Below are 14,240 nucleotides of genomic sequence, written 5' to 3' on the forward strand. Positions count from 1 at the left end.
TTTTTTAAAGATTTTATTTGTTTATTAGAGAGAGAGTACAAGCAGGGGGAGCAGCAGAGGGAGAGGGAGAAGAAGGCTCTCTGCTGAGCAGGAAGCCCGATGTGGGACTCAATCCCAGGACCCTGAGATCACAGGGAGATGAAGGCAAATGCTTAACTAACTGAGCCACCCATGTGCTCCCCCAATTTTTTTTATTTTAAAGATTTTTATTTTTAAGTAATCTCTATACTCAACATGGGGCTTGAACCCACAACCCAGAGATCAAGTCTCATGCTCTATCTGGGCCAGCCAGGTGCCCCAGTTTAGTGATTTTCAATAAATTCCTTTATACTCTCAGGAAATCCTCCACATGTCGATCGATCTATCTGCCTAAACCTAATGGACACTACTTTTTTTTTTTTAAGATTCTGATGTCCAAAGTGAGTAATACCAGTTAAGTAACTCCTGTTAAGGAATTCTGTCTGGGTGTGCTATACTTAATTCTAACTCACCTGGAATATTCTTTGGTTTTTAATAAAGAAGCATCCCAGGTGATTTAAATAATTTAGGGTGTTTATTTGAAATAAGACTGCTGCTTTATTTAATAATTTTTATTCATTTGTTCTCTTAATCTGAGCATGAAAAAGTACTAAAAGGGTGTTCTTTCTTCTTTTTCTTTTTTGTAGTGTTTAATTTATCTGTAGTAAGGTTGATGAAGAGTAGTGATATTAAGCAACCAGTCATTATAAGAAACGAAGCTGGAGAGGTAAGCAAGCCAGGTCATAGAGAATCTTGTATTCCATGCTAAAAAGGGTTAGATGTAAAGTCAATTGCTAAAGGCAGTAGGAGCCCCTTGAAGATTTTTATACAGTGGAGCGACATGACTATGTTTTAGGAAGATTAGGCTGGTGGCAGTGTGGAAAATGGATTTAAGAAGGATTTATCCATTCCTTCATCCAACAAATAATTATGAGTGTTATGTTCCCTCAGGGAGCTTACATTTTTTGAAGGACACAAATGACAAACAACATAAAGAATTATTTATTTAAAATTGTGACCAGTGCTATGAATGAGGAGTACAGATTTGAATAAGAATGTGAAAGGAAGAAACTGGCTTGGGAAGGAATTTCAGGGAAGCCTTTCTAGAAAATAATATTCAAGGCACAGGGACAAATTATGTCTGTTGCCTGACAAGAATAGTGGGGTTGGATGGAATTGGATTTGTTGGAGAGATATCACATAATAGAATAGAACAGAATAGAATAAAAAAAAGAGTCGATACTGTGTATAAGAGGAGAACTAGGACCTCGGGGAAGATACACAGTATCTGGTTTAGGCAACTGGGTGGATGATGTGGCATCCATAGATGAGGAATCTAGGAGAAGCAGATTGATGAGATTGGGAGACAAGAGAAAAAGATGTTGATTTTGGGGTGTTCATGGATCAAGTTGGTTCAAATGCCCAGTAATTGCACATAGGAATTTGGAATAAAAGAAAAATTTGTACTGGATTATAATTGAGGGTTTTTTTTTTACTTATTAAAATGTAGCTGATAACTACAGTTACAGGATTAGAAGAATTTTTTTTAAATATTTTATTTATTTACCTGAGAGAGAGAGAGCAAGACAGAGAGCACAAGCGGGGTAAGGGTCAGAGGGAGAACAAGTATCCCCAGTGAACAAGGAGCTCAATCCCAGGACTAGGGGATCATGACCTGAGCCAAAGACAGACACTTAACTGACTGAGCCAGCCAGGTGCCCCAGAAGAAATAATTTATAAATAATTTTTAGAGTGAGAATAGAAGAATAGAAGAAACTCAGTGCAGAATTTTGAAAAATATTAACATTTAAAAAATAAACAGATTAAGAGGAACTCATAGGGAATAGTAAGGAGGAACTAATAGAGTGTTGGGGAGGAAAACTGGATATTATGGTTTGTGGAAGACAGGGGAAGCATTGGTGTCAAGTGCTAGAGTGGTCAAGTATGATAATGAAAGGTAGCAATTAGTTTAATAACAAAGATGTCACTTGATGAGGACAGTTTCCATGGATGACAGCAAAGGCGGGATTACAGTAGCTGAAGAATCACTGGGAAATGAGCTAGAGAAGCAAATGTAGACGATTATTTCAATATTCTTGGCTCTTGAGAAAGGAAAGAGGTTGTCATGAAAAGGTGTAATAGGGTTTAAGTACTGTTTTGTTTAAATTTCTTTTTCTTTTTCTTTTTTTCCTTTTCTTTCCTGTCCCTCTCTCTCTCTTCTCCTTCTCCTTCTCCTTTTAGCTTATAGAGATCTGAGCATGTGCTGTGGTAAAAGCCAATTAGAGAATGAATGATCAGAAGAGATGTAGGACAGTCGGGGTGTCGTGGCAAGAGTGAACTCCCACAGGCTGGGAGGAGTCCAAGATGGCAGAGGAGCAGGAGGCTTAAATTTCGTCTGGTCCCAGGAATTCGGCTAGATAACTATCAGACCATTCTGAACACCTACAGACTCAACTGGAGAATGAAGAAAAGAATAGCAGCAACTCTATGAACAGAAAAACGATCACTTTCTGCAAGGTAGGAGGTGTGGAGAGGTGAATCTGAGGCAATATACGGGAAGATAGACCGCGGTGAGGTAGGGGGAGGGAGCGTCGGTCAGCCTGCTGCTGGCAAGTGCTGGAGCTGCGGAGCACAGAATCAGAACTTTTAGAAGTCTGATCCGGTGAGGGACATCACTCCAGTGGCTAAGGGGGGGGGTTGGAACTCTTGCTGGGACAGTGTGGTCTCAGGACCGTTAGGGTCACAGAAAGACTGAGGGTGCCTGAGTGCGTCAGAGCCCCCAGGTTTCAGAGTGGGAAAGCAGCCGCAAAGAGTGAGCTGAGGAGTGGGCTCTCAGCTCGGGGTTGCCATAAACCATTATCCGCGGCACAGTCGGGCCACTGCTCTTGGAGCTGGAGCCCAACAAGTGGCAGATCGTGGGAGACTCCCCTTCCTACCCTGGGAGGAGTGGTGCGGGAGCATGCTGCAGGAATCTGCTGGGTTTGGAGTCTCTAAATGGGGCATGTGCCTGAGATAGAAACACGCATTCAAAGGGCAGGTGGAAAGCAGGTGGAGACCAGGGAGACAGGCGTGATTGACTGCTTTTCTCTGAGGGCTCACTGAGGAGTGGGGCCCTGAGCTCTCGGCTCCAGGGCCAGAGATCGGGAGGCCACCATTTTCATTCTCATCCTCTAAAGCTGTGCGGAAAGCTTCAGGGAACAAAAGACACATAGAGCAAACCAGAGCAGATAACTTAGCCTGGTCCCTGGCAAGGGCGGTGCAATTCCTCGGGGGGAAAGACACTGAAGAATCAGTGCAACCCCCCCCCCCACCGCCCCCCCCCCCCCCCGAAGATCAGCATGAACATCCGGCCTAGACCAAGTTTACTGATCAATGAGAACTGCAAAACTCCAACTCTATGGGAATACAGCACACAGAATTCATGGCTTTTTCCCCATTATTCTTCAGTCTTTCAACTTTAATTTTTAAAATTTCTTTTTTCTTTTTTTTCAAATTATTCTTCTTTCCTTTTTCAACCACTTTCTTATCAATTCCTTTTTTAGAATCTTTTTTAATTTTCATTTTTACAGTCATGTTCCATCCCTTCATTGTATTGAACCTTATTTTTGTATATATATAAGTTTTTCTTTCTTTAAAATTTTGGGATGCAGTTTCTTCTAACAGACCAAAATACACCCAAAATCTAATGTATAGCTCTGTTCTATTCACCAGCCTGATCATATTCTTTTTTTTTTTTTCTTTTCACCCCAGCTTTGGGTCTCTTCTGATTTGTTTAGTGTACATTTCTCTGGGGTCATTGTTACCCTTTTAGCATTTTGTTCTCTCATTCATCTATTCTTCTCTTGACAAAACTACAAAATGGAAAAACTCACCTCAAAAAATAGAACAAGAGGCAGTACTGACTGCCAGGGACATAATCAATATGGACATTAGTAAGAGGTCAGCACTGGAGTTCAGAATAACAATTATAAAAATACTAACTGTGCTTGAAAAAAGCATAGAAGACACTAGAGAATCCCTTTCCAGAGAAATAAAATCTAAGCAAGTTGAAATCAAAAAGGCTGTTAATGAGGTGCAGTAAAAAATGGAGACTCTAACTGCTAGGATAAATGAGGCAGAAGAGAGAATTAGTGACATAGAAGACCAAATGATGGAGAATAAAGAGGCTGAGAAAAAGAGAGATAAACAACTACAGGATCATGAGGGGAGAATTTGAGAGATAAGTGATACCATAACGCAAAACAATATTAGAATAATTGGGAAACCAGAAGAAGAGAGAGAGGAGCAGAAGGTAGATTGGAGCAAATTATAGCAGAGAACTTCCCTAATTTGGGGAAGGAAACAGGGCTCAAAATCCAGGAAGCTCAGAGAAACCCCCTCAAAATCAATAAAAATAGGTCAACACCCCAACATCTAATAGTAAAACTTACAAATCTCAGAGGCAAAGAGAAAATCCTGAAAGCTGCTCAGGACAAGAGGTCTGTAAGCTACAATGGTAGAAACATTAGATTGGCAGCAAACCTGTCCACAGAGACCTGATAGGCCAGAAAGGACTGGCATGATATATTCAGGGTACTAAACAAGAAAAATACGCAGCCAAGAATACTTTATCCAGCTAGGCTGACATTGAAAATAGAAGGAATGATAAAAAGCTTCCAGGACAAACAGAAACTAAAAGATTTTGGGATCACCAAACCAGCCCTACAAATAATATTGAAAGGGTCCTCTAAGCAAATAGAGAGCCCAAAAGTAACATAGACCAGAAAGGAACAGAGACGATGTACAGTAATAGTCACCTTATAGGCAACACAGTGACACTAAATTCATATCTTCCAGTAGTTACCCTGAATGTAAATGGGCTAAATGCCCCAATCAAAAGACACAAGGTGTCAGACTGGATAAAAAGCAAGACCCATCGATATGCTGTCTGCAAGAGACTCATTTTAGACCCAAAGACATCTCCAGATTTAAAGTGAGGGGGTAGAAAACCATTTATCATGCTAATGGACATCAAAAGAAAGCTGGGGTGGCAGTCCTTATGTCAGACAAATTAGATTTTAAACCAAAGACTGTACAGTTTAAACCAAAACTATAATTATATAAGCCAATTAATGACAAAATCAAAGAAACACATCAACAATAATGCGATAATCGTAGGGGACTTGAACACCCCCCTCACTGAAATGGACAGATCATCTAAGCAAAAGATCAACAAGGAAATAAGGGCTTTAAATGACACACTGGACCAGATGGACTTCACAGATATATTCAGAACATTCCATCCCAAAGCTACTGAGTACACATTCTTCTCTAGTGCACATGGAACAGTCTCCAGAATAGATCATATCCTGGGTCACAAATCGGGTCTTGACTGGTACCAAAAGATTGGGATCATTCCCTGTGTATTTTCAGACCACAATGCTTTGGAACTTGAACTCAATCACAAGAGGAAAGTTGTAAAGAACTCAAATACATGAAGGCTGAAGATCATCCTACTGAAGAGTAAATGGGTCAACCAGGATATTAAAGAAGAATTTAAAAAATTCATGAAAATGAAAACACAACTGTTCAAAATCTTTGGGATGCAGCAAACACAATCCTAAGGGGAAATATATAGCAATATAAGCCTTTCTCAAGAAACAAGAAAGGTCTTAAATACACAGCCTAACCCTACACCTAAAGGAGCTGGAGAAAGAACAGCAAATATAGTCTAAATCCAGCAGGAGAAGAGAAATAATAAAGATCAGAGCAGAAATCAATGAAATAGAAACCAAAAGAACAGTAGAACAGATCAATGAAACTAGGAACTGGTTCTTTGAAAGAATTGATAAGATTGATAAACTTCTGGCCAGACTTATCAAAAAGAAAAAAGAAAGGACCCAAATAAATAAAATCATGAATGAAAGAGGAGATATCACAATCAACACTGAAGAAATACAAACAATTATAAGAACATATTATGAGCAACTATATGCCAACAAATTAGACAATCTGGAAGAAATGCATGCATTCCTAGGGATGTATAAACTACCAAACTGAACCAGGAAGAAATAGAAAACCTGAACAGACCTATATCCAGCAAGGAAATTGAAGCAGTAATCAAAAATCTCCCAACAAACAAGAGCCCAGGGCCAGCTGGCTTCCCAGGAGAATTGTACCAAACATTTAAAGAAGAATTAATACCTATTCTTCTGAAACTGTTCCAAAAAACTCATTTTATGAGGCCAGCATTATCTTGATCCCAAAACCAGACAAAGACCCCACGAAAAAGGAGAATTACAGACCAATATCCCTGATGAACATGGATGCAAAAATTCTTACCAAAAGGCTAGCCAGTAGGATCCAATAGTACATTAAAAGGATTATTCACCACATCCAAGTGGAATTTATTCCTGGGCTTCAAGGTTGGTTCAACATCCACAAATCAATCAATGTGATACACTACATTAATAAAAGAAAGGACGAGAACCATATGATACTCTCAATAGATGCAGAAAAAGCATTTGAAAAAGTACAGCATCCTCTCTTGATTAAAACTCCTCACAGTGTAGGGATAGAGGGCACATACCTCAATATCATAAAAGTCATCTATGAAAAACCCACAGCGAATATCATTCTCAATGGGAAAAAAACTGAGAGCTTTTCCCCTAAGGTCAGGAACACAGCAAAGTTGTCCAGTATCACTGCTGCTGTTTATCATAGTACTAGAAGTCCTAGCCTCAGCAATCAGACAACAAAAGGAAATAAAAGGTATCTGAATTGGCAGAGAAGAAGTCAAACTCTCACTCTTTGCAGATGATATGATACTTTATGTGGAAAACCTAAAAGACTCCACCCCAAAACTGCTAGAACTCATATATGAATTCAGTAAAGTGGCAGGATATAAAATCAAAGCACAGAAATCAGTTGCATTTCTATACACCAATAATGAGATAGAAGAAAGAGAAATTAAGGAGTCGATCCCATTTACAGTTGCACCCAAAACCATAAGATACCTAGGAATAAATCTAATCAAAGAGGCAAAGGATCTGTACTCAGAAAACTATAGAATACTTATGAAAGAAATTGAGGAACACACAAAGAAATGAAAAAATGTTCCATGCTCATGAATTGGAAGAACAAATATTGTGAAAATGTCTATACTACCTAGAGCAATCTACACATTCAATGCAATCCCTATCAAAATACCATCAACTTTTTTTCACAGAAATGGAACAAATAATCCTAAAATTTCTGTGGAACCAGGAAAGACCCTGAGTAGCCAGAGGAATGTTGAAAAAGAAAATCAAAGCTGGTGGCATCACAATTCTGGACTTCAAGCTATATTACAAAGCTGTAGTCATCAAGACAGTATGGTATTGGCACAAAAACAGACACATAGATCAATGGAACAGAACAGAGAACTCAGAAATGGACTCTCAATGCTATGGTCAACTAATCTTCGACAAAGCAGGAAAGAATATCTAACGGAAAAAAAGAGTCTCTTCAACAAATGATGTTTCAAAAATTGGACAGCCACATGCAGAAGAAAGAAACTGGACCATATCCTTACTCCATACACAAAAATAGACTCAAAATGGATGAAAGACCTAAATGTGAGACAGGAATCCATCAAAATCCTTGAGGAGAACATAGGCAGTAACCTCTTTGACCTTGGCCGCAGTAACTTCTTCCTAGACACATTGCCAAAGGCAAGGGAAGCAAGGGCAAAAATGAACTATTGGGACTTCATCAAGATAAAAAGCTTCTGGGAAGAGGAGCAAAGGAAACGGTCAACAAAACCAAAAGAGAACAGATAGAATGGAAGAAGATATTTGCAAATGACATATCAGATAAAGGGCTGGTATCTAAAATCTATAAAGAACTTATCAAATGCAACACCCAAAAAACAAATAGTCCAGTTGAGAAATGAGCAGAAGACATGAACAGGCATTTCTGTAAAGAAGACATCCAAATGGCCAACAGAGACATAAAAAAGTGCTCCACATCAGTCAGCATCAGGGAAATACAAATCAAAACCACAGTGACATACCACCTCATACCAGTCAGAATGGCTAAAATTAACAAGTCAGGAAATGACAGGTGTTGGCAAGGATGTGGAGAAAGGGGAACCCTCCTACACTGTTGGTGGGAATGCAAGCGGGGGCAACCACTGGAAAACAGTATGGAGGTTCCTCAAAAAGTTAAAAATAGAGCTACCCTATGACCCAGCAATTGCACTACTAGGTATTTACCTCAAAAATACAAATGTGATCTGAAGGGGCACCTGCACCCCAATGTTTATAGTAGCAACATCCACAATAGCCAAACTATGGAAGGAGCTGAGATGTCCTTCAACAGATGAAAGGATGACGAAGATGTGGTTCATATATAAAATGGAATATTATGCAGCCATCAAAAAATGAAATTTTGCCATTTGCAAAGATGTAGATGGAACTAGAGGGCATTTATTATGCTAAGTGAAATAAGTCAATCAGAGAAAGACAAATATCATATGATCTCACTGATACATGGAATTTGAGAAACAAGGCAGAGGATTGTAGGGGAAGAGTGAAAAAAATGAAACAAGAAGAAACCAGAGAGGGAGACAAACCATAAAAGACTCTTAATCTCAGGAAACAACCTGAGGGTTGCTGGAGTGGAGGGTCGGTGGACGGAATGGGAGGGTATGTCATGTGGTGAGCAATGTATATTGTGTAAAACTGATGAATCACAGACCTGACCCCTAAAACAATAATACATTATATGTTTTAATTTTAGAAATCTATTAAAAAAAGAGTGAAGTCCCACAGAGATAGATGGAGTGGGACCCCAAGCAGCAGTGGGGATAGAGATGAGACTTCTGTTTGGAGCCAGCACTTATCACTTCTCCTCCTGACCTAGTAGTAAAATGATCACAAAAGAATAAGTTCATGCAAAAGTACAGAAGAGAATGAAAGAGGTGCCAATGGAAGATGCAGGAGTTCAACAAAATTCTAGAAGGTAGAAAGTGAATAGAGTTTTCATAGATGTAGCAGGGAAGCTGCAACTCAGAGAGTCTTAGAAAAAAAAGGAATAATAAGAAAGCTGATTTGCACTGCTGAATCTGGAATGGACTCAGAGATGCAGGGTTCATAACAAAGGGGTGGAAGTCTACATATGAAATTGTCAATTGCTACAATGTGCATAATGCTGGTATGATTCCCTTTAATCCACAAAAGATCAGAGGTTTCTTCTCTAAGTAAACAGCATTCCCTCACAAATGACCTCCAAATGGTGTCATTGAGGAACCCTGGTATAATGGCTTATTCACTAAGTTATGATCTTAAAGCAAACTGTCAGTTGAAAAAACTTCAATTCATGTTAATGAAACCTCCCAACTGGCTTATTAGTGCCTTATACTCAAATATGAACAACAATTGTGGGATTACTATGCATTTGAGGTAACACTCCAACACCAGTGGAAAACATACAAACAAAATATCCCTGAGGAAATAAATATAGTGCAAGGAACAAAAGAGCAAATTAATTCTAATAAGTATCCTCACAGGAGGGATTAAGGATGCCATGAGAAAGAAAATTCAGAGAACAAAATACAGTTCTTGGAAATTAAAGATGTTTATGAAAAGTTCTATAAAAGAAATGGAAGATAAAGTTGAGGAATCTTCCAGAAAGTAGAACAAAATGACGAAGTATAGGATCAAGACTTCATGCAGAATAATAGAGATTTAAAATTGCTGATGTACAAAAGGACAGAAAGAGCTGACTTGAAGATACCCAAGACTGGTAGAAAGTATTGAGATTCTGGAAAAGATAGAGGTAAGGCAATAGTAGAGAAAGCTGTGGTCCCAAAGCTGTGTGAATTGAACCTCTTTGTATTTTCTCATCAACAAAATTAGACAATACAATTATTAAAAAGGTTAAAATATTTCAAACAAGAAGAGGCATCTGCCTTACAATAAATGCTTTCTAAATATTAATGTTTAATATGATCTGAGTCCTAGGGTGCCTGGGTGGCTCAGTTGGTTAAGTGTGTGACTCCTGATCTCAGCTCAGGTCTTGATCTTAGCATTATGACTTCAGGCCTTGCCTTGGGTTCCACACCCAGGGGAGCCTACTTAAGCTCCTGGGATAAAAAAAAAAAATATTAAAAACATACACAGACTTCTATGTCCAAAAACTCTCCCTTGTGGGTGAGCTCGTACTTTGCCTTCAGACCATTACTTATGCCGTAAGTTAAAAAAATCTATTTCGAAGATCATTTAAATTTGCTGTTCTTTCTGTATTGTGTTGCCCTCTCGTAAGGCACTGAGGAACACTGTGGAACAACAAGGATATAAAATAATGGTGTGCAATTCCCAAGTTGATCCCATCACACAAACGGATGTGAAATTTCAACTGTTACAAGAGTACCAAAGAGTCAGATGATGGTAGGATTATGTGTTCTTGCAGTTTATGACCAGATTTAGGTTGAAACAGATAGCAGCCCCTGTAGTCACACTTCTCTTGAGGAAGCCAGGCCTGATCTGATGGAATTCTCACTAGGGCATGCAGGAAACTTGATTAGTGTTTTCCCAGAATCCTTACCCATAATAGCAGCAGCCTCAGTGGAGAGGGGGACAGAAGCTCTTCTCTGGAAGGGTACTTTCTTACTTCTTGCTTCCTTCCCCAGGGATATTCTACTTCCTTTGTCTTTCTATGGCCTGGTATGATTTTATGATTGGGACAGTATTTTCTGTTTTTATACACTGTACGTAAGCTCATTATAAGCCTGAGTGAAACCAATAACCTTTACATTACCTGCAAATCTTGAGACAGGTCTCTGTAAGGGCTTATGTTTCCAAGTATTAGAAATGTTGGTTGGGAATTTGTGTGAATCAGGGCACATGGCTGCAAAGAACAGAAAGGACTTCTCAAATTAACTTCATAAAAGAGAAATATTTGTTTGCTCACAACGCTGGAAGTCTGGGATACAGCTGACTTGAGGTATAGTTGGGCACAAGGGTTTAAATGATGCTATCGGTTTCTCCCTCTCTGTTTCTTATCTCTGTTTATTTCTGTTTATGGTAGCACCTTGACCTCTTTTTCTTGTAATATAGAAAGGTTTCCACCATGTGACTTGGGAAGATGACAAATAAGCAGCCTTAAATTTAAATCGTCCTGTATCCGTGACTCTGAAAACGAAGAGGAAATGCACCTTATTTGAACAACTTAACAGGCACATGGAGGACTCTGATTGGCCCATGGGGACCTTATGCTCATCTCTGAATGAATCACTGTTGCTAGAGGTATGGGAGACCCTGACTGGTTTCACATGGTTCCTTGCTCCCACCTGTGGCAGAGTCCTGCCATATGCAGGTGATCTTCTTCAAAGAAGAGGGGAGTGTGCTGTTACCAAACAGGTTTAATAGATAAAAACTATAGATACCATATTTCGTATCATGAGATAGAAAAAAGGAGGTAGATCTGCCTTCGTTTTCATTATATCCTTGACTTGATAACCATATTCAATCATAGCTTCTCAAACACACAGTAGATACTTTTCCAATGCATCTTGGTTTTAAAGTTAGTGCTTGGCAAGATATATTTGGCAATTGGCAATCATACACATGCATATGCAATATTATGAGATTTCATGGCGAATAATGCTCTTGATTGAGCTGTTCATTCATTCATTCACTCATTAACTCATTCTTTCTTCCAACAACCTTTATCAAATACCTAGTATAGGCCATTTATGGAAAAAAAGAATCAGGGGTGCCTGGGTGGCTCAGTTGGTTAACCCTCTGCCTTCAGCTCAGATCATGATCTCCGGGTCCTGGGATCCAGCCTCCCATTGGACTCCCGGCTCAGTAGGGAGTGTGCTTCTCCCTCTGCTCATGATTTCTCTCTCTGTCTCTCAAATGAATAAATAAAATCTTAAAAAAAAAAAAAGCAAAAAGAATCATAGTATCTTCCCTCATCAAACTTAACAGGCTGTCAAAAGAGAAAGACAATCAGATCTATACACACACACACACACACACACACACACACAAACATACCCCCCCCCCCCACCCCCACAACTTGAAATTGTTTTGAATGCTATCGGATTGTATAACAAAAGTGGACATCTGTGTTATGTTGGCATATTAGAGAAACCTCTCACAAAAAGTTCCATTTAGGTGGAGTCCTGAATAATGAGTAGGAATTAGCCAGTTAAGAGTATGGGGAAGAGCTTCCAGAGAGGAGAAACAGCATGTGTGAAGTGCCTGAATTGGAAAGAAAGTCCTGAAAGAAATCTGTTGTATCTGATTGAAGAGACTTAGGGGCATAAAATGTGAGGCAAAAGATGAAGTAGGAGATCATGCAAGACCTTCCAGGCTGGGCTGAGAAGTTAGCATTTTAATTACACATCCCATGGGGAGTCCCCAAAGGGTTTAAACCAAGGCAATGATACAATTTGATTTATGTTGACAAAAATCATTCTGGTTCATTCATTCATCTATTTATTTAGGAGCTATGGAATAAGACTGCTTGGGCTTGCAGTCTGATTCTGTCACTTACTACTTGTATGACCCAAAACACTTTTTCTAACCTGTTTGTGCCTCAGTTTCTTCATCTGTAAAATGGGGATAGCAACAGTAACTGCCTCATAAGTTTGTTGTGAGAATTAAATGAGTTAAGATATAGGAAATAACTGGGTGATGGGCATTAAGGAAGGCAGGTGATATAATGAGCACTGGGTGTTATATACAACTGATGAATCACTGAACTCTACCTCTGAAACTAATAATACACTATATGTTAATTAATTGAATTTAAATAAAATTGACAGCAAAAATTTATGAAGTTTAGAAAATTACTTGGAGTATGGTGTTATCTAAGTGTTTACTATTACTATTACTATTATTATTAGTACTACTACTACTATTATTATTAAACATATATTTATTGAGAGAGGCTCCTGTGTGCTAAGCATTGAGGAAGTATGAAATGGTCTTGGCAAAGAGTGAGAGTGTCTTCTCACTAGAGAATTTGTAGTAAGATTGTCAGACAGTGTTGGGTGCCATTTGAGTTGAGTGATTATGAGTTACAGGCCTTCCACTGTGCCTCCATGTTTTATAATTATCCAGGCAATTGCCTACGGATTTCAAAGTTATACAGACAGACCTGGATTTCATTCCTGGCTTTGCCCCTTACTAACCAAGTATCTCCAATCATTTCTTTATCTGTAATATGGGGATGTTAAAAGCACCGATAGGTAATATCATTATAAAGAATAAACAAACTTAAATATGTCTGTTACGTATGTATGAATATGTATGTGTGAAGTTTTTAGCATAGAGCCTGCTGTATGGTAAGTACTCACCAGATGGTAGTTATTACTTATCTTAAGAAGTAGTGATGTTGCTATATTTTTTTCACTGTAAGCCTCTATGCTTTATTTATGTATCATTCTGACACATGCTCTGAGTTATTAAGAATTTGGGTTCATTGTTAGCTGCTTAAAATGTACCCTGAAGGGGGGCGCCTGGGTGGCACAGCGGTTAAGCGTCTGCCTTCGGCTCAGGGCGTGATCCCGGCATTATGGGATCGAGCCCCACATCAGGCTCCTCCGCTATGAGCCTGCTTCTTCCTGTCCCACTCCCCCTGACTGTGTTCCCTCTCTCTCTCTGGCTGTCTCTCTCTCTGTCGAATAAATAAATAAAATCTTAAAAAAAAAATGTACCCTGAAGGGAAAGAATACACACAACTATTGTTGTAGTTATTTCTAGGTAGGACAATTTAAAAAAGCAGAATAGAAATAAGGAGAAGTTTATGTGTTTTACTAAAAATACTTATGGGATTTTTAAACCATTGATGGTGAAATAGGTTTATAAGTTATTTGCATATTAAAAATAATTATTGAGGAGAGCCTGGGTGGTGCAGTGGGTTGAGTATCTGATTCTTGGTTTCAGGTCAGGTTGTGATCTCAGGGTTATGGGATCCAGCCCAGCATGGGGCTCCAAGCTCGGTGCAGAGTCTACTTAAGATTCCTTCTCTCCCTCTGCCCCTCCCTCCTGCTCTCTCTCTCTCTAAAATAAATAAATCACTCTTTAAAAAAAATTACTGAAAATAAAAGAAAATAATGATATACTCTGAAAATATTCTCTTATCTGATAAAAAAATTAACATTTCTAAAACGTACATGTGCAGCTTTAAATTTTATCCTCTTCTTTTATTATTTATAAGGAAACAGACATTTCATGGATTTTACAAAG

The 14,240-nt window shown here is 38.9% G+C and overlaps 1 long non-coding RNA gene across 1 annotated transcript; it reads left to right on the plus strand.

Moving 5' to 3' along the window:
* The first annotated feature begins 663 nt into the window (after window positions 1–663).
* Window positions 664–11,277, plus strand: LOC130544333 (uncharacterized). Its single transcript, XR_008960545.1, has 3 exons — window positions 664–745; window positions 2,260–2,535; window positions 11,097–11,277. It is a non-coding gene; the product is annotated as an uncharacterized LOC130544333 (long non-coding RNA).
* The last annotated feature ends 2,963 nt before the right edge of the window (window positions 11,278–14,240 follow it).

Source organism: Ursus arctos, unplaced genomic scaffold (assembly GCF_023065955.2).
Source record: "Ursus arctos isolate Adak ecotype North America unplaced genomic scaffold, UrsArc2.0 scaffold_2, whole genome shotgun sequence".
NCBI lineage: Eukaryota > Metazoa > Chordata > Mammalia > Carnivora > Ursidae > Ursus > Ursus arctos.